General features: G+C 38.5%; 1 long non-coding RNA gene across 1 annotated transcript; it reads left to right on the top strand.

Moving 5' to 3' along the window:
* The first annotated feature begins 18373 nt into the window (after window positions 1-18373).
* LOC123732802 (uncharacterized) lies at window positions 18374-22181 on the top strand. The gene is made up of 2 exons (XR_006763417.1): window positions 18374-18442; window positions 20951-22181. It is a non-coding gene; the product is annotated as an uncharacterized lncRNA (long non-coding RNA).
* Window positions 22182-22677: the final 496 nt, after the last annotated feature.

The following is a 22677-nucleotide window of genomic DNA, read 5'->3' as shown; positions in this document are numbered from 1 at the left end:
CCTAACAACAACACAGACCTACTGTAGGACCCATAACTTCACCTCACAATAACATTGACCTATTGTAGGACAAATAACTTCACCTAACAACAACATAGACCTACTGTAGGACCCATAACTTCACCTAACAACATAGACTTACTGTAGGACCCATAACTTCACCTAACAATAACATAGACCTACTGTAGGACCCATAACTTCACCTAACAACAACATAGACCTACTGTAGGACCCATAACTTCACCTAACAACATAGACCTACTGTAGGACCCATAACTTCACCTAACAATAACATAGACCTACTGTAGGACCCATAACTTCACCTAACAACAACACAGACATACTGTAGGACCCATAGCTTCACCTAACAACATAGACCTACTGTAGGACCCATAACTTCACCTAACAATAACATAGACCTACTGTAGGACCCATAACTTCACCTAACAACAACACAGATCTACTGTAGGACCCATAACTTCACCTCACAATAACATTGACCTATTGTAGGACAAATAACTTCACCTAACAACAACATAGACCTACTGTAGGACCCATAACTTCACCTAACAACATAGACCTACTGTAGGACCCATAACTTCACCTAACAACATAGACCTACTGTAGGACCCATAACTTCACCTAACAATAACATAGACCTACTGTAGGACCCATAACTTCACCTAACAACAACACAGACCTACTGTAGGACCCATAGCTTCAACTAACAACATAGACCTACTGTAGGACCCATAACTTCACCTAACAATAACATAGACTACTGTAGGACCCATAACTTCACCTGACAACAACATAGACCTACTGTAGGACCCATAACTTCACCTAACAATAACATAGACCTACTGTAGGACCCATAACATCCCTTAACAACAACAACAACAACATAGACCTACTGTAGGATCCATAACTTCACCTAACAATAACATAGACCTACTGTAGGACCCATAACTTCACCTAACAACAACACATACCTAGGACTATATATTTAATACTTCAGGTGAAACATGGAAACTAAAATGTATTTGTCATGACATTTCATAACCTGATCACCAGATAATTTTGTTAATAATCCCACTAGGCTACTCTGTAATGTGTTGTCATTCTAAATGTCCTGAATAAAGGAAAATAGCTCTGTGTGTTGTACAATAGCCTATCCATCAAGGAACAGTTCTCTACACATTATGAGCTAAGTATCTCTGTGTCCAAACAGACTAACGAGACCCTACTGTAAATCAAGCAGACAATAACACATTATAAACATCAATTTGTTAGGGATGTTGGATCCAACATGGAGCACGGCATAACTGTCTTTACCAGAGTAATGAATGAAGAAGCACTTTGGTTGTTGTTGCATGTCGTGATGTTGTCATGTGACTGTCATTCAGAAAATGATTTCCTGGATCAGCTGATGATAGTTGAACATGTGACTGTAACTAAACAGCTACAGTATTAAGTATTATGTGTAATTATTGAAGAACCGCGTTAATGACAGTATCCATTTGGGTGTCAATAAAGTTAAAGTGACTCTTGGTTAGAACCACTGGATTTAGCAAACTGAAATGATTTAGGATTTATTTATTTTCCTACAGGGAACAGTAATTATAGTCATAAAGTTACACTCCCTTTCAGTCGGTCAACTTCGGTACAACATACTATGGGGAAATACAATCATTCCCCATGCCGACCCAAACGGATACTAAATGAAACGGCCCCTGGTAGACCACCCAGATCTGACCTGGCTTTCTAGCAATGATCAACAACCAACTTGACAGAACAGGAAGGATTTTAAAAAGAATAATGAATATTCACATGAAGATCAGTCTCCTATTGGATGACATCATGACTTCCCATCAAGCCAACTCCTTGAAGGCCTTACTATGACATCACTCACTCCTTCTAGTTTGCAGTTGTCTAAAAAAAACACTATTTTGCTCAAAACATTTCTTTGTTTCCTTTTAGTGTGTTTATACTTTAATGTATTTTTATATCACTTTTCAACAGGAAAAGTTAAAAAAATCCTGGAGGACGTCATGAACAATTCATACAGTACAAAAACATATTCAAGTGTAGAATGTCCTTTTAAAAATCACACATTAGTTCAACAACTGCAGAGTTTGTGTCCCTGTTTTATTAGATAGTACTCACTGTATTTACTGGTGTTAATCAGATCAATGTCCCTGTTTTATAAGATAGTACTCACTGTATTTACTGGTGTTAATCAGATTAATGTCCCTGTTTTATAAGATAGTATTCACTGTATTTACTGGTGTTAATCAGATCAATGTCCCTGTTTTATTAGATAGTACTCACTGTATTTACTGGTGTTGATCAGATCAATGTCCCTGTTTTATAAGATAGTACTCACTGTATTTACTGGTGTTAATCAGTTCTCCAGTCTTCTCTTCTTCGTCCTCCTCTAATGTGACAGTAATCTCCCCCTCTTCATCCTTCATTCCAAAAACGTCTTCATCTTCTTTCACGTCATCCTCCACTCCAAAAACTGCATCTTCCTCCTTTTCTTTCACAGTAACATCCTCCTCCTCTTTCACTCTGAACGCGTCTTCCTCTTCTTTCACTGTAACGTCTTTCTCTTCTTCTTTCACTGTAACAGCCTCACCCTCTACTTGTTTTTGTATTGTAACAGCCTCCTCTTCCTCCTCCTCTTTCACCAGAGTTTCTTTCTCCGTCCAACAGACCTCTTCTTTAACAGAAGGAGAGTAGATTAGTGAACTCATGGTCGGGGATAACAGCTAGTTAGCATTAGCGACTAGACTAGTGCTAACTTAACCAGACAGCTAGCTAGCTGACTTACAACATAAATATTAAATTAAATGGGGTAGCTAGTTGTTTACACATAAGTATGTTTAAATCACAGTGGCAATTAAACCACGAAATTGTCCAAACAGCTTGAATGTTCCGACTTTGTCAGCTAGCGAGCTACCGAGGTGGCTGCAGTTGTTGAAGAAGCGTTCCGTCCACTAGATTATACGTCACACTAGAAACATCGTCTGAAAGACACATATCGCCATCTGCTGTCTGGAGGGAGGAAACGCAGTTGAGGAGGGAAAACTATTTTTCTTCTTCATTGAATTATAATATTATAAAGCAGTTTAGGGAAACGTTTTTTTCCTCTCCATTAAATATGAATATTATATCAACACTTACAAAGAGCAACAAGTGTTGTTTGATTAGTTCAGATGTTTTTATGAGAATTTAAAACAAACTCTACATCTACTCCACATCTGTATTTCTGATTCAGTCAAATAACTAGATATCAAAATAAGCACCTAGTTATTGATACCCTTGATAAATATTAGCTAAAATTACTGTATGAAATAAATAAATAAACTTTACCCACTACCAGGATATTTTAGCCCAAAACCTGGTTACCTCTCTGCTAGGAGGCTGAAACTTGGCCATAAGTGGATCTTCCAGCAAGACACATCAACATCCACAAAGAAATGATTCATTGGGTACAAAATCAACATTTTCAATGGCCATCTCAGTCTTCGGACTTGAACTCCATTGAAAACCTGTGGTTTGAATTGAACAGGGCAGTCCATAAGCGCAGACTAAATCAATCAAGGACCTGGAGAGATTCTGTATGTGTTCTCTAATCTCATAAAACATTTCAGTGTCATTATCCTCCCAAGGGGAAAGTGCTGGAGAATTAAAAACATGGGTGGCAATAATTCAGACCCCTACATTTTGTGAATTACATGTTAAACTAAATCTCTTTTTCTGAGCAATTGTATTAGTATAAAATGATTCTAATTTCCCTTTATTTTGGTGTAACAATACATCATGTAGATGTATATAATGAACAGACTAGGTCTATACTGCTCCTACATGGTATAACAATACATCATGTAGATGTATATAATGAACAGACTAGGTCTATACTGCTCCTACATGGTGTAACAATACATCATGTAGATGTATATAATGAACAGACTAGGTCTATACTGCTGCTACATGGTGTAACAATACATCATGTAGATGTATATAATGAACAGACTAGGTCTATACTGCTCCTACATGGTGTAACAATACATCATGTAGCTGTATATAATGAACAGACTAGGTCTATACTGCTCCTACATGGTGTAACAATACATCATGTAGATGTATATAATGAACAGACTAGGTCTATACTGCTCCTACATGGTATAACAATACATCATGTGGGGCTTTAAGGCGATGCTGTTGGTGTGACGTATAATCGAGTGGACGGAACGCTTCTTTCAAAGATGCTTTAGTGTATATTAGCCTCTGTGTTTTAAACCCTTGTCTGCAGTCTAGTTAGTTTTCCGTTTTAATTTCATATTTACGGTGTTGTTGTTATTAGTCAGCTAGCGGGCTGCTTAAGTTAGCATTAGCATAGCTAGCTAACATCCCCGACCATGAGTTCACTAAGCTACTCTCCTCCTGTTAAAGAAGAGGAGGTCTGCTGGACGGAGAAAGAGGGACTGTGGCTGAACGCTGTCGTGAAAGAGGAAGAGGAGGATGTCACAATACAAAAACAAGTAGAGGGTGAGGCTGTTACAGTGAAAGAAGAAGAGAAAGACGTTTCAGTTAAAGAAGAGGAAGAGAAAGAGAAGGATGCTGTTTTTGGAGTGAAAGAGGAGGAGGGGGAGATTACTGTCACATTGGAAGAAGACGAGGATGAAGAGGATGAAAGTGGATTTCTGGTCCCGGTTTTCCAAACGCATCTTAAGGCGTCCAATGGTTCTAACGATGAACAGGCCCTGATTAACACTAGTAAGTACTGTCTTAAAAACAGAGGCATAAACTCTGCAGTTGTTGAACTGATGTGTGGTGTTAAAGGGGAAATCTGCAATTGCTACATCCATATTTAGACTTTTAAATTATTTATTTATAGCCATTGATTCTTGAAGAATATAACACATGCCTCATGAGCTTAGTTCAACTGTTGTACCCCATCAGAACCCCAAATAAGCTTTTTTACTCCAATGTCTAGAAATAATGTAAATCAACACTGTATAGCCTCAACATGGTTAAAAATATAATGTTGATATCATGGATGGTCAGTCCTTGCATCCGTAGGTCTGTCTCTGAATTTGAGAGTAGTTACATTTCTCCATCATCATCATCTTATTACCAAATCAGTGGTGGAATGACAGCTTTTTTATTGTATGAACTGCAGATTGGTTGATAGATGTGCAGCTATTTTATAGGGGTAACCTAGGATTTAAATAGCAAAAAATTGTCAGCCCTGAGACTTGGTTTGGTAAACAGCTGAGGGATGGGGGCTGGAGAAATGTAACCACTCTCACATTCATAGAGAAAGCTATTGTAGCAACCGTAACCAAACACCTAGCGACCTTGTCAAGAAGTTCAGACATCTTGGCGTAACAGTTATAAAGTGTTGGCTTGACAGTTGCTGGACCCAGGTTTGAGTTCAGCTCAGGACTACCCCCTGAATTGACTACACTATAAATACAAAGCCTGGCAATCCAAAAGGTCAAAATGATAGTTTTTAACAAGATTTCAATTCTTTACAGTGCTTGTTTACAAACAGTGGCGTTATACAAGCTAATGTTTTGGTTTCTGGTGGGGTAATAAAGTTGAAACATTTGAGGCATTTATAAGTTATATTCTTCAAGTATCAATGGTTATATAGTAAATGGGTCTTTCTATAACTGCCAGTGTAGATTTCCTGTGGGGATCAAATTGTTACAGCTATTGATAAGTCATTGTATAATATTCAGCCAATTTATATATGCAGCCGAAGTTCAACGAAAGCCGATACAAATTCATTGCTTTAACTAATTATGCCAAATGTTAAGAAAATGTTGAGCAATGTAATAAAGTAATGACTTTTCAAATAAGTTACCTCACACGTTATTTTGGCTGACAATTTGTTAGCATGTTATTACAGCAGTATGTACCGGCATGTTATCTAGCTACCTAACGTTAGTTGGCTACTTATACATCAAACTTGTCAGTATATTAACTATATTCTATCTAACTAACTACCCAATGTTTATTGACATGATTATTCCCGTCATTCTTAGCTTAGCTAAACGGTATAGTCATTGTGTTTTCTCAATAGACATTCAGTTGCTTTCATAAATTCACTCTGGCTATCTACTCTGATTTCAGAGCACTCTCGTCTGAGTACCAGAGAGCAGAATAATGAATTTACTAGCGCTCAACACCCGTTGAATATGTCCAGGTGTCAGTAAACGTAGGCAAAAAAAAAATGTAATTAAATGTTTTCCAGCAGCACAGTTACTGTCACTCTGGATAATAGTATGTAGTATATACTCATTAAGTATGTCGTTACAGTATACTACAATTAACTAATAGTATGTTTTATATACTCATTAAGTATGTAGTTACAGTATACTAAAATTAACTAATAGTATGTAGTTACAGTATGTTAGTATGGGTATTCAAACACAGCTATTGTATAATATTCTGCCATTTATTTTCAATTCCATTACATTAAAGGTGAAGCATACCTACATTCAATAACATCTATGAATTGTTTGAAACCTTTGTTTTAAACCCTTCTCAAAGTTGGTGCCTTGATGGAGGTGATTTTTTTAAATCATAAAACACTACTTGACTTTCCTTGTATTTATGGCAGTGTAGTTCTGTTAAAGGAATTTAATATCTTGATGATAATAATCAATAATCAATTCGCCTTGACTAATGCCCAAGGTTTGTAAGACAATGGGTTATAATAATTAGGCAAGGACTCAGCTTTCTGCAAAAGGTTTCTGTAGCTTTATTCATGAGAACGTTCTGGCGTCAGGATAACAAAACAGTCATTATATAGTTCTTGCTTACTTCCGCACATTCATTTACACACAATCTGTTGGTGACCTGCATCCCCCATAAACTTCTCACACTGTTTATCACCTTCTGGCTCACCTTGTTCCTTTACTTCAAGATTAGGAAATCTCTGAAGTTTTACTCCCTTGACCATCTGCTTCTCTAGCTCTCTATACTAATTGCATACACACATTTCTTTCCCTCTCCAGTGGTTCCTGGACTTTCCGGAACTAATCAGACCAATCGATCCCTACATTGATCATTACATTGATTATTCATTAACCATGCTGTATGACTAATAATTCATCATGGTTTATTGATTCATTTACCTTTATTAGATAATTATCTTATCAATTCCACCCTTAAATGATTCAATAATTCACCATGATGATCAAATGCTATATGAGAACCCTACTGATCACCTGCTATATGTAATCACACATAATCATACGCTATATGGAAACACAAATAATCACACGCTATATGTAACTTAATTGTGATACAAGGATTAAACAAGACCAATACATTAATATTCCTCCTACTCCTTCATTACTGTCCTGGGCCTATTTCCAATTATGACACTTCGATTCAGGATTTTCATCATAATTTTCATTAAAGGAACAGTGAATCTAAATGTTAAAAATTGTTTCATCAAACATTGGCATCTCAAAAATAAAACGGAGCCATCTTCCTGGCCTGGAGGCCCGCATTCGCCATCCCACTGATCGGAGCTCGGAATTGGTCCATATCTCACCATCTGCTGCGTCATCGATCTCTCTAGAGTCCTGGTGATTAAACCTCTCACACATGGGACGAGACAACATCCACACAACACAAACACACTCATACAGGTGAAAGCAGCCCATAATACAGTTCTTACAACACTTTTCCATTTCCCAAACATGGGATGTGTTATCAGGAATGTACGTGTAGCGCTGAACCTAATCATTCTACCTACACTGCCCTCTTCTGCCAATAACATATCGAGAGTCAGTCTATTTTACCAGGTCATGAGGGAGGTGGCGGATAATTGGTCAGAGAACCTCTTTACGGCATCCCCGTTTTCATTCATGAATCTCTGTTGATTATAAAAGATGGCATTAATCCAATCCACATTTCTATAAAGCCTTCACATATTTGATTCATAGCTTTGTATTCATCTGGAACTTCCCTGAGGATGCCAATAGCATCCATCTAGACAAAGCTACTCCCATCCTGATCAAAACTCCTCCTGTGCCAACTTTAGCCTCCTATAACTGGCCTCTGATGACTAACTCAAACTGGTTGGACCAATAACCCCAGGGCGCAAGTTCCTAACCACCCTTTGTGGTAATTTCTGTTGTATGCGTCCTTTACTGGTACTGGCCCACCCTACATCAGTTATAGGTGCTGTGAGGTTAAGAATTTTCTATTCAACTTTCAAACCTAAGTCAGAACGATTACCTTTCAGCCATTAAAATCATCTTAGTTCTCGGTGCATTCTTGTATCTATAACACTGGTGCGCATCAGGAATTTAGGTGAACCGAGGTGGGTTGGCTGAGTACTTAAATCTGGCCAACCCCAATTCCTGTACAGTTGTCTGCTTCCCCAGGAAATTGTTTAATGTTTACCTTAAATTCTACATCTTGATCTTCTTTGATTCCTTATTCTGTATGTCACTCATCAGTGTATTATATAGCTTATCCTCTACTTCTTCTCAATGACAACGGTGTCCTACGATTAGTACCGGAAGGTGGTGGATCTGAATGTTTCAGAAAGGTTACCAAAACTATGATGCAGCTCAGAGTCTCTACTCTTCCCAAACACCGCCAACCCTCTCCTGCCCTTAGTCTCTCTGCTAGGTACCACCCTATACTCACACCTCTAGGAGCACACACAGTGATGAACGGTCGGGATAGGAAATCTTCGTTAAGGAGGTAACCCCCGGACCTTGTTGGTTCTCGGTTCTTCTCCTAACTCTGTGTGCGATCAGCAGTGTTCATATGTGTACATACCTTCTTGCAGTGGGTAACGTGGACCCAAGTGACTCTTTCAGTTCTTCTAATGGCAAAGGCAGTGGTTTAACAGAACCTGGTATGGGCCTTCCCAACGGGGCTGCTTCCAGTCTTTTCTCCTCAGGGTCTGGATCCACACCCAGTCTCCTGGTTGGATTGAGTGAATCACCTTCTCCTGTAATTCACCTGTTGGACACAAAATCTTGGACATACGGGTTTGGTTAACCTCTATGGGCTAGGTGGGACGCTAGCGTGCCACCCGTGGTGCACTCCATCAACAGCAGGTGCATTTCAAGAGCGGCAAATTTGAATCCAAATAAATGTCAAAATTCAAATTTTTCAAACATACAACTATTTTACACCCTTTGAAAGATAAACATCTCCTTAATCTAACCACGTTTTACGATTTCAAAAAGGTTTTACGGCGAAAGCATAAATTTAGAGTATGTTAGGACAGTACATTTACAAGAGTTGTGTGTAATGTTTTGTCAAGTCAAAGACAGGGTCACCAAAACCATAAAACCAGCTAAAATGATGCACTAACCTTTTACAATCTCCATCAGATGACACTCCTAGGACATTATGTTAGACAATGCATGCATTTTTTAGTTCTATCAAGTTCATATTTATATCCAAAAACAGCGTTTTACTATGGCATTGATGTTGAGGAAATCGTTTCCCTCCAATAACCGGCAGTCAAGTCAGCGTCACAAATTAAATAATTAAAATTAGAAAACATTGGTAAAATATTATATTGTCATTTAAAGAATTATAGATTTACATCTCTTGAACGCAATCAACTTGCCAGATTTAAAAAATAACCTTACTGGGAAATCACACTTTGCAATAATCTGAGCACTGCGCCCAGAAAAATACGGCGTTGCGATACAGACTAGACGTCATGTTGGGGAGATCTAAAATCGAAAATACTATGTAAATAATCCATTACCTTTGATTCTCTTCATCAGATGTCACTTCCAGGTATCACAGGTCCATAACGAATGTAGTTTTGTTCAAAAAAGCTCATCATTTATGTCCAAAAATCTCCGTCTTGTTAGCACATGATCTAAGCCAGCCGGACTTCTCGTCATGAACGAGGGGAAAAAAATATATTTACGTTCGTTCAAACATGTCAAACGTTGTATAGCATAAATCATTAGGGCCTTTTTTAACCAGAACATGAATAATATTCAAGGTGGACGAATGCATACTCTTTTATAACGTATTGGAACGAGGGTACCCAACATGAACTCGCGCGCCAGGTGTCTAATGGGACATCATCGTTCCATGGCTCTTGTTCGGTCAGATCTCCCTCCAGAAGACTCAAAACACTTTGTAAAGGCTGGTGACATCTAGTGGAAGCAATAGGAAGTGCCAAAATATTCCTCAGCCCCTGTGTTTTTCAATGGGATAGGTTTAAAGGTAATACAACACATCAGGTATCCACTTCCTGTCAGAAAATGTCTCAGGGTTTTGCCTGCCAAATGAGTTCTGTTATACTCACAGACACCATTCAAACAGTTTTAGAAACTTTAGAGTGTTTTCTATCCATATATAATAAGTATATGCATATTCTAGTTACTGGGTAGGATTAGTAACCAGATTAAATCGGGTACATTTTTTTATCCAGACGTGCAAATGCTGCCCCCTAGCCCTAACAGGTTAACAAACAGTCTTCTCATGTGCTCTGCTAGTATTTCTTCAACTTCTATGTCTACCTGTTCTGGTATCTCTAACTCTGGCATTCTATAGGCTCTACTTGATTAGCTAAAATGTCATCCATCATTTAAAGAGATGGCTCCTAGTAAACCAACTCTAGGGATAATATCTTGACTTAATATTTTAGCTACCATAATCATGTCCACCAAGTAAGTTGGGAACGCTTCTACCCATTTGCAATACTTATCTATTCTTATTAAACACCCCTTCTTCCCCTCATTTTGGAATATCTCAATAAGGTCAATTTCCAACTGTTGGAATGGATATCTTACAAAAAAAATTGTTTAAGTAATTATCCTCTAGGCCATCACTCTTTCCTAACTACTCTACTATACTTCCCTCCCCTTGATACATTGCTTAGCCTATGTGTCAATATTGCTGCGTATCCATACAATGTCTTTGGTAGGATTAGTAAATTATCCTTATGTCAGACCTTCTCTTGTATGATTGCCCCCTTTCATTTTCCACATGTCCAATTCTCCCTGGGGCCTTCATCCTCGGCTATTCTGTAACAATTCTCTGTCAAGTTTTTTATCTTCTTTAAGATTTATCTGTGCTGTTTTGTATGGTTTTAAATGTCTATGTGCTTGTCTGTGTAGATAGTAACTTTTCTCTCCTTTCTTATTTCACCGGTTCTAGTCAATGCTACTATTTCGGCCTACTGTGCAGAATAGTGTCTGGGCAATGGTTCAGTGTCTAACACCTGAAACCAACTAAGCTTTCATTGCCCTTTTAGTTAGGGTAACAATTACTTTGAACAAAATGATCATATCTCCTCCTAGCGAATTTACCAGACATAAACTTAAAATCAAAACTAAAATACATGCCTATGGAGCCGATAGTCTCTCCATGAATTAATATCCTAAAGCTGAGTGAACCAAATTATCTTCCTATCTACTCCTGCTGGCCCCCCTCCTTTCTTCCTGCTACTCCCCAACCCTCAAGGTTTCAGCAGTGCCTGGGAGGATCTCTCTGTCTGCCCTTCTATCTGTCTCCAGCTTTTTCTCATAATATGGGTTGTTTCCAAATATTGACTAAATGTCTCATTGTCTCCTTGGTTGCACTCCTGTGTTTTAGAAAAATCAACCTGTCTAGATATTGCATATCTACTTAAATTTATCTCGATACCCTCAATAATCTTGGATCACCTACAGATGTCATATATCCCTGTCCTGTCGACATAAGTCTACCATTATTAAACTTATTCACAACAAAATATAGTAATACTATTATATCAATTCCACAGCCTTGTTGTGTTAAATCTCTTACACTGAATTCAACAACAGCTGACTTCCTAAGGGAAAATAAACTTATCTAGATCATGTAAAAAAAATACCCCTGCTACTGGTCAAAATATTTTCAAATGACATAATCAGATCAAAATTACTAATCTGATTTACTCCACCAAGAAAAATTATTTTACCCTTATTGTTCTAGGAAAATATACTTAGGGAAGCCTACCCTTAGTCTAAGGCTTTGCCCTTTTAGTCTTCTCATTGTTTCAAATGATCAATTGTGTCTAAGAACTTTAACTCCATCATAATTATCAGTTCTACAAATTCCCTTAAAATCAATATCACCAATGACCTTAAATTCACCATACAAATGGCTTTTCAATGTGGCTGATCAGACCACACAGGAAAAGTCACCAGAGGGGTCAAAAGTCATACCACCCTTTCAGAACCGTGTTTCTTACTACATTAAACAAATTAAAGCTAAGAACTTTATCTACATTTTGTATCCCAGGTTCCCAGAACATTCCCTATCAAAAGAATTTCACGTGTTTAATTAAACTAAGAAAACAAAACTTCCAAAATGCCATGTGTGTATACCCCTTTAAGATATCATGTCCCTAGGATTTTTTATTTTTTTTTATTTTCCAAAGACAGCTAAGCGCTCCTTTTCCCATAAAATAACCACTTGGTCAGCGTTTCATCCTATCACACTGATTCAAAAACCCCAAAGTTGACTATAAACAAAACCTAATAATACTTATAATTCGATTGTACTCCCCCCAATCATTAGTTTTAAACTTCCTCAATGGTTTATGTGATTGAACATGCCTTTCCTTCCTCCTCTGAGTCTGACTGTGGGCGCCTGACCTTCTTCTCTCTGTATTTGTCTCAACCCCCTCTCTGGCCTTTCTTTTCTCTGTTTTTGTTACAATCTTTACGAGAATGGTTTCCCTCCTTGCAGTGGTTGCACGGTGCTTTACACTGTCTAGCAAGGTGTCCTAGCTTGTGACAATTGAAACACTGCTTCTCTCCGTCTCTGTCAGCACGTCTCCCTGTTTTCCCCCTTCTGTCTACGGAATCTCTGCTCCTCCCCGCTATTTCTCCTAGGGTTGCTATCAGGTACTCTGTTACCCCGACAGTTACTGTTAGATGCTCTATCTCAACCGATTCACTCTTTTTACAGTTTCGACCTATTTTATTGCAGTGTTTACACAGAACCTCACATTCTCTAGCAAACTGACCCGGTTTGTTACAGTTAAAGCATCCATCTCCCCCTTTCTTTTGTCTATTCCTATCCGGACTTTGGTTATGGTAAACGAGTCTACTGAGGGCTCTGGGTTGTGCAGCACCACTAACACGCTCTCTTCCCCTAGTTCCCATCTTACTTCCTTCCTTTGTTTCGATCCACTTTCTCAATAAAGTGGCTAAATCCTGTCCTCCCCCTGTCTCTCTTCCTCTCTACCTCCCTCGGCTCCCTGAGGACTAGCATGTGGGGGAGGGGGTATTGGTACGGGCGGCACTTGATGTGGTAGCCTCCGTCTCACTACCACCACCTCGTCATCTGGGTTCTCCCGCCACCCCTGGTCAGCCAGGGAGGGGTATAATTCGGGTTTAGATGGTGTCTCTGTGGGAGCCGTGGGAGTCCTCTCTGTCTGCTCCTGGCTACCCAAACATTCATTCTTAGTAACTCCCTTACTTTTGGCCGCCTCCGCTCTCTTTCTAGCTTCTGCCAGCCAAACCCGAGCAGTGTCAAGGCCCTCTGTGCGCTGCTTCTCTATCTTACCCCCACTGACCCTATGTATTTGTTTTACCATTAATTCCAATCTTTCAACATTTAAACATCCATCAAAATCGTATTTCTTCCTCCATTTCGGGCCAAAATAAATGTTCCTCTTATCTTTTCCCAGCATAAACCGTTCATCTCCCGTCAATACCGGGATCTCCTTAGAGGATTTACTACCCATGTTGTTAAAGTACACTCGTATTTATTCTGTTTCTTCTCCCAATCTAGAGTTTTAGTTTATGGTTCTTACGAATAATATTTCTATCTTTTATTCATATGTGCTTTAATTTATACAACTCCGAACCAAATACAATTAGTGTCTACTCGTTGTTAATCTTTATGTGTATGCTATTTACTGTTATTAACCTAGAATTTGGGGAATAATTATTCGCATGCTATATTACACATTGCTTCTATCTCATCGCTCAAAAGACAAACGGCTTTTATCCCGCGACTGTTGATTCTAGCAATATGTTTTCGTTATCCTTCCTAGAATTTGGGGAATAATTATTCGCATGCTATATTACACATTGCTTCTATCTCATCGCTCAAAAGACAAACGGCTTTTATCCCGCGACTGTTGATTCTAGCAATATGTTTTTGTTATCCTTCTATTCGCAATATAGAGTTGTTCTGCTAGAATGATTATACGTATCTATCCTCACACCCTGTCCTCATCACTCATAGACAAACACTGCAACGCGTTTTATTATTAGGTTTTACTGCCTGTCTTTTTCGCGATTGTTGACTGAATCCTCCTCACACGCATCACTCATCCCAGCATAGTTACTCTATCTCTCTCGAAACTTTATCTATAGAGGGGACTATCGATCAGACATTAGGTCGCATACGTATGCAACTATAAACTATTTTCCAGGGGTCGTAAAGCCCTAGTTAACAGCCTATGTATCTGTTGCTTCATGTAACTGTTGACACCAATACCTGTATCTCACTCCGCCATATTAGGTCTCACTTCACCCATAGATATCAGACCTAAAGCCTTTATTTAGGTACCGACTATCCCCTTATGGTTTTTTGACCCTTGTGCTACGTTATCAGGTCTCACCACAAGCCCTAGTTTAGTTTTATGCAGTGGCCACAGTTGCCCAGGGTCGATTTTGGACCCTGCGTCGTTTTCGAATTTGTCGTTTTGAATTTACAACTAATTCCTGCCTTCCATTCGTGCAGAATACTTGATTCCCTTTAAAACCGATTTTTCTCCACGAGAATTTCTGAAGCCAGGTCACCAGCTATAACATTCACGACTTTCAGCGTCTAACACCCAAAGTACATTAAAATCCTCTACTTGCTCTCGCCTTTCACTCACAACAATCGCTTTTGCCTTACACTCTCAACAATCGCTCATCAAATGCCAACACACAATTGTGTCCCTTATTCCATCATGCAATGCAGACATACAGGTGTATTTCTCATTTCATCATGTAATGCAGACCTATAGGTACTTCACTCATTTCCCCATGCAATGCAGACACACAGGTGTATCACTCATTTCACTATGTTATGCAGACCTATAGGTATATCACTCACCCCTTATTTAATGTAATCATACAGGTGCTATTCCCCAAAAGTATGAATAAAGTCTACTAACCTTATAATTTGCAACTGAGTTTTTCAATGTTCGTTGAATCTCGTCACCACCTCTGTCGCGTACCAGTTTGCCACCGTCCTGTAAAGAACCCACAGAAAAGGGCCAGGTCTTTGATTTACGGATATTTCATCCGCCCGTGCACGGTTTCGGTGTCTCCTTGGAACGACAGCGGCAGTTTTAGATCCGGCTCGAAGGACCAATTGTTAAAGGAATTTAATATCTTGATGATAATAAGCAATTCGCCTTGACTAATGCCCAAGGTTTGTAAGACAATGGGTTATAATAATTAGGCAAGGACTCAGCTTTCTGCAAAAGGTTTCTGTAGCTTTATTCATGAGAACGTTCTGGCGTCAGGATAACAAAACAGTCATTATATAGTTCTTGCTTACTTACGCACATGCATTTACACACAATCTGTTGGTGACCTGCAACCCCCATAAACTTCTCACGCTGTTTATCACCTTCTGGCTCAGCCTGTTCCTTTCCTTCAAGGTTAGGAACTCTCTGAAGTTTTACTCCCTTGACCATCTGCTTCTCTAGCTCTCTATACTAATTGCATACACACATTTCTTTCCCCCTCCAGTGGTTCCTGGACTTTCCGGAACTAATCAGACCAATCGATCCCTACATTGATCATTACATTGATTATTCATTAACCATGCTGTATGACTAATAATTCATCATGGTTTATTGATTCATTTACCTTTATTAGATACTTCTCTTATCAAGTTCCCTTAAGGGTTAGTCAACTTTGGTACAACATACTATGGGGAGTCGCGACTTCGGTTGAAGGATCTAAAATCACACCTGAAAAGGCCAATGAAATCCGCTCCTGGCTGGAAGTCCCGCCTTCCACAGGTGATGAGGGTCAGGCTGGGATTCATTCCTTCCATTATTCCGCTCTTCACCTCAGTGTGAACAGGAACAATTCATGGTACTGAAACATACAATTGGAACACGAGACTGTCTTACGTTGCTCCAACTAAACTGACCCTTAGTGGTAGAGTTTGATCACCCCCTGGACTTTGTGTGGTTCTCATAGTTTCCTAATCACAATGTCCTGGTTATAGCAATGAATAAGATGGCTAAAAATGAGACCTAGACAATGAAAGTTAAGACCGAGGTAAAGTTGGATTTATATTCACACATTCAGACATTCAACAGACATTGGCCAAAAGCCATTTAAAATTGTAAAAATCAATAACTAATTCATTGTTTGTCACAAAAACATCAAACTAGGTATGATTTATTCTATAAATGTCTAGCATACTTTTACAACCTTTGTTTTGAATAAAAATTATCTATATTAATAATGATAATCTATAAAATTCCATTTAAAATTCCATACTTTTACAACCTTTTTTAAACAAAAATAGAAATATCAAAATCTATAAAATGCCATTTAAAAGTGGTATAAATCAATAACTAATTCACCATTTGTCACAGAACAAATAATAATTAAAAGTTAATTTGTGAAATTTCTTTCCTTAATGCATTTGAGCCAATCAGTTGTGTTGTGACAAGGTAGGGTTTCCTCACTTTCTAGTAGGCTTATATTGAACATATGGCAAATAGGAGTGGCGATGTCGTCCTCTATTATCCTCAGTAATTTTTCCATCCAAGTTGTCAGACCCCGGTGGCCTGAAAAAGAAAAGGAGAACCTCACACTCTAGGAGCTCAGATGCAATCATTTAATAACCTAATAACCAACGTTTTCACAGACAAGCTGTCTTCATCACGGTATAATGACAAACACTGCAGGTAACTGGTTTATATTGTGTCAAAGGACACACACATGTGTCTGTAATCATGTCTGAGTGTGGCCTGATATCATTTTTTAATTTACAGATATAAATAGAACATATACAAACATAAATGGATAGCATACGGTCATAGATACAATTTGGCTACATAGACCTAGAAACATTTACAATGAATAGCAATATTCCAATAATGGCTACGTTGAGACAGACGGGAGCAAAGGTCTTTAAATTAAAGATCCAGGCAGCCTCTTGTTTTTAACAATAAATTGTCGAGGTCACCCCCTCTCCTAGGGAGGGTGACGTGTTCGATGCCGATATAATGTAGGGACGAAATCAAGGGGTTCGCTTCCAAAAAGATTTTACCACAAGGACAAATGAAAAGATAAATAACTGCCTTAGTGGTGCACCTGATAACACCTGTGATTGGGATCTGTTTCCCTGTTTGGGGGTGTTTGAAGGATCTACATTTGTAAGTGCCATTGCATTGAGCGCAGTGACCAAATTAATGAATGAATATGAAACTGCCTTAAATACAGATGTGAATGACAGTATGTTTTAAATTCTCACTTAAAATATGCAGTGCTCTATTTGAACGTCTCAATATAATATTATTATTTCATGAAAGGAATGAAAAATACATTTGTGTGCAACAAAAAAAACAATCATAACTGCGTTTCCCTCCAGTCAGCAGACGACGATGTGCGTCTTTCAGGCGACGCTGCGAGCGTGACGTATAATCTAGTGGACGGAACGGATCAACAACAACGAGTCAGCCACCTTGGTAGCCAACAGCCGAAACATTTAGACTGTTTCTGTGCATATTTGCCTCTGTGTTTTAAATATACTTCTGACATCTAGTTAATTGCCCCCATTTAAATGTTATAGGTACATTGTTAGTCAACTAGCTGGCTTGATAAGTTAGCCTAGCACTAAACTAGTCGCTCATGCTAACTAGCTAGCTAGCTAACATCCCCGACCATGAGCTCACTGCTGTATTCCTCGCCTGCTAAAGAAGAGGTCTGTTGGACGGAGAAAGAAGCTCTGGGGCTGAACATTGTCGTGAAAGAGGAGAAGGAAGAGGAGGATGTCACAGTAAAACAAGAAGTAGAGGGAGAGGCTGTTACAGTGAAAGAAGAGGAAGACGTGTTCAGAGTGAAAGAGGAGGATGTTACTGTAAAAGAAGTGGAGGATGTTACAGTAAAAGAAGAGGAGGAAGAGAAAGAGGAGGATGTTACAGTTAAACAAGAAGTAGAGGGTGAGGCTGTTACAGTGAAAGAAGAAGAGAAAGACGTTTCAGTGAAAGAGGAGGAGGATGTTACAGTAAAAGAAGAGGAGGAAGAGAAAGAGGAGGATGTTTCAGTAAAAGAAGAGGAGGAAGAGAAAGAGGAGGATGTTTCAGTAAAAGAAGAGGAGGAAGAGAAAGAGGAGGATGCTGTTTTTGGAGTGAAGGAGGAGAAAGAGGGAGAGATTACTGTCATATTGACAGAGGAGTCAGGAGATCTGATTACCACCAGTAAGTACTGTCTTAAAAACGGGCTCTAACTGTCCAAAGGTTTTGAACGAATGTGTTGTTTTAAAGCAGTATACTGAAATTCTATACTTGAAAATGTTGTTCTGTACTATAGGAATTTATGTTATAATATAATGTTAAAGCTACATTTTAAAATGGGTGATTAAAGCCCTGAATGCTGATTGGCTGACAGCCATGGTTTATCAGGCCGTATACCACGGGTATGACAAAATATGTATTTTTACTGTTCTGATTACTTTGGTTTATAATTGCAATAAGCCACCTCTGGTTTGTGATATATGGCCAATATACCACGGCTAAGTTCTGTATCCAGGCACTCTGCATTGCGTTGTGCATAAGGACAGTCTTTAACCATGCTACATTGGCCATATACCACACTTCCTCTGGTCTTATTGCTGAACTGTAACATGTGTATACCATCAGAGTCCCGCCCCCCACCTCAAAATCACAACTTAATTGTCTCACAGAATGGCAAACAAGTTATAAATGAAACTTTTGACTTGTGTCTATTGTAGGCCTTGCGTGGAGTGTGTATACCAGCAAACGCAGATTTCTAAATAATATTGGAGAAATACATAAAATACGAATCATTATTGACATGAAAAGGACACGTGTTATGGAGAGACTGAACATATTAGCAAAAGGACATGTGTTATGGGGAGACTGAACATATTCGCAAAAGGACAAGCGCTTTGGGGAGACTGAACATATTAGCAAAAGGACAAGCGTTTTGGGGAGACTGAACATGTTAGCAAAAGGACAAGCGTTTTGGGGAGACTGAACATATTAGCAAAAGGACAAGCGTTTTGGGGAGACTGAACATATTAGCAAAAGGACAAGTGTTTTGGGGAGACTGAACATATTAAAAGGACAAGCGTTTTGGGGAGACTGAACATATTAGCAAACGTTTGTTAGTCGACAAAAACATGGGCAAAATAGCCATTTCAAGGAAAGGCTAAACTAAATAATTATCATTTAGAAAAGATGGTAATTATTACTTTAGAGATGAAGTGGGCCACCAACAAAACGTTAATAACAATGGATCAACTGCAGCCTATAACATTGACTGAAATAGTAATATATATTATTATAGAGCTCTGCTCAGCCTATAAACATGACATTATCTATTATTATAGAGCTCTGCTCAGCCTATAAACATGACATGATCTATTATTATAGAGCTCTGCTCAGCCTATAAACATGACATTATCTATTATTATAGAGTTCTGCTCAGCCTATAAACATGACATTATCTATTATTATAGAGCTCTGCTCAGCCTATAAACATGATCTATTATTATAGAGCTCTGCTCAGCCTATAAACATGACATTATCTATTATTATAGAGTTCTGCTCAGCCTATAAACATGACATTATCTATTATTATAGAGCTCTGATCAGCCTATAAACATGACATTATCTATTATTATAGAGCTCTGCTCAGCCTATAAACATGATCTATTATTATAGAGCTCTGCTCAGCCTATAAACATGACATTATCTATTATTATAGAGCTCTGATCAGCCTATAAACATGACATTATCTATTATTATAGAGCTCTGCTCAGCCTATAAACATGATCTATTATTATAGAGCTCTGCTCAGCCTATAAACATGACATTATCTATTATTATAGAGCTCTACTCAGCCTATAAACATGACATTATCTGTTATTATAGAGCTCTGATCAGCCTATAAACATGACATTATTATTATAGAGCTCTGATCAGCCTATAAACATGACATTATCTATCATTATAGAGCTCTGTTCAGCCTATAAACATGACATTATCTATTATTATAGAGCTCTGCTCAGCCTATAAACATAACATTATCTATTATTATAGAGCTCTGCTCAGCCTATAAACATGACATTATCTATTATTATAGAGCTCTGCTCAGCCTATACACATGACATTATCTATTATTATACAGCTCTGATCAGCCTATAAACATGACATTATCTATTATTATAGAGCTCTGCTCAGCCTAAAATACGACATTATGTAGACTGGCAGGTAGGAGCGTTGGGCCAGTAACCGAAGGGTTGCTGGATCAAATCCCCGAGCTGACAAGGTAAAAACGCTGTCATTCTGCCCCTGAGCAAGTCAGTTAACCCACTGTTCCCCAGGCACCGATGATGTGGATGTCTATTAAGGCAGCCCCCCACACCTCTCTGATTCAGAGGGGTTGGGTTAAATACGGGACACACTTTTCAGTTGAATCCATTCAGTTGACTAGGTATTTCCCTTTCCCTATTATAGAGCTCTGCTCAGCCTATAAACATGTGAGAAAGATTAGATTTTATGTTCTACATTATTATTATTATTAGGGCCGCCACCAAGTTTTTATTAAATTATGTCATGTTCTGAAAACTGACTTCAGGTTTTTGAGGAATCTAGCCTCACAGGAAGACAGTTTTATTTTATGGAGGTTTAATTCAGTTCTCTGTTTAATATTTAACTAAATACTCTGTTTGTCTTTGGTAGGAGAGGGACCAGACTGTCACTCTGACAGCGGGGAGACTCCTTCAGGGGAACCAGACCCAGAGACGCCCAAACCAGCGAAACAACACCACTGTTCCCAGTGTGGAAAGAGTTTTAAGTGGTTAAGGAACCTGAAAGTACATGAGAGAACGCATACAGGAGAAAACCCTTACGAATGCTCCCACTGTGGAAAGAGTTTTACCAAGTTAGGGAACCTAAAAGAGCATGAGAGGACACACACAAGAGAAAAGAGTTTCCAATGTTCCCAGTGTGGAAAGAGGTTTACCCAGTTACGGTACCTGAAACAACATGAAGAAATACACACAGAAGATAGGAAGACCTACCACTGCTCTCAGTGTGGAAAGATATTTACTGGGTTAGGGAACCTGAAAATACATATGAGAATACACTCTGGAGAGAAGCCGTACCACTGTTCCCACTGTGTAAAGAGTTTTACTCAGTTAGGGAGCCTGAAAACACATGAGAGGGGACACACTGGAGAGAAGCCTTATCACTGTTCCCACTGTGGAAGGAATTTTAGATGGTATGCGAGCCTGAAGGAGCATGAGAGAATACACACAGGAGAAAAGCCTTACCACTGTTCCAATTGTGAAAAGAGTTTTACCCATCGAGGGAGCCTGAAAGCGCATGAGAGAATACACTCAGGAGAAAAGCCTTACAAATGTTCCCGATGTGAAAAGGGTTTTACCCGGTTAGGGAGCTTGAAAAAGCATGAGAGAACACACACAGGAGAAAAGCCTTTCCAACATACTAATACACAGGAGGAGAAGACATACCACTGCTCTCATTGTGAAAAGACATTTTCCCAGTCAGAGGACCTGAAATCACATGAGAGAATAGAGAGGCTGTGTTCTGACTTATGTTTTTGATTGAGAAATTGTGTTTTTGTTCATGCTACATTAAATCATATTGTATGAATAAAATCATACTGAAAAATAGGTCTACATGTTTTTTCCAGCTCAAGACATGATCATGTCGAAAATCGGATTAAAAGAGTAAAAATAAATGTTTTCATTATGAACTTAAGATTGATTGAATGCAAGTGTAAACCCCTAAATGTTGTTCACTATATAATTGGGATGTTTCAAACCTGTTAATTATTAAATAGATTGATATTAGTATTTCTTCATTCAGATTGTCATTGTAAATGCGTATTGGTTCTCAATTGACATATCTGATTAAATAAATGTGAAATAAAGTAAATGCCATATTATTTTTGGGAAGTCTATTTGGTTCTATGTTTGGACTATAAGAATATTTTGAAGATAAATACACAAGGCAGAGTACGAGAGAGACAGAGGACGAGAGGTCAGTACAGTACTAACAACCAATGGAAATAGTGTTTTTTCCTGTAATAGGGAGTTATTGATCAGTGGTTCAGCGACATGGGAGGATGTAGATGTACACTACCGTTCAACAGTTTAGGGTCACTTAGAAATAACCTTGTTTTTAAAAGAAAGCAATTTTTTGTCCATTAAAATAACATCAAATTGATCTGAAATACAGTGTAGACATTGTTAATGTTGTAAATGACTATTGTAGCTGGAAACGGCTGATTATTAATGGAATATCTACATAGGCGTACAGAGGCCCATTATCAGTGACCATCACTCCTGTGTTCCATTGGCACGTTGTGTTAGTTAATCCAAGTTTATCATTTTAAAAGGCTAATTGATCATTAGAAAACCCTTTTGCAATGATGTTAGCAC

The sequence above is a fragment of the Salmo salar genome, chromosome ssa02 (assembly GCF_905237065.1).
Source record: "Salmo salar chromosome ssa02, Ssal_v3.1, whole genome shotgun sequence".
Taxonomy (NCBI): Eukaryota; Metazoa; Chordata; class Actinopteri; order Salmoniformes; family Salmonidae; genus Salmo; species Salmo salar.
The sequence above is the reverse complement of the archived record's forward strand: the minus strand, read 5'-3'. Positions and strand labels throughout refer to the sequence as shown.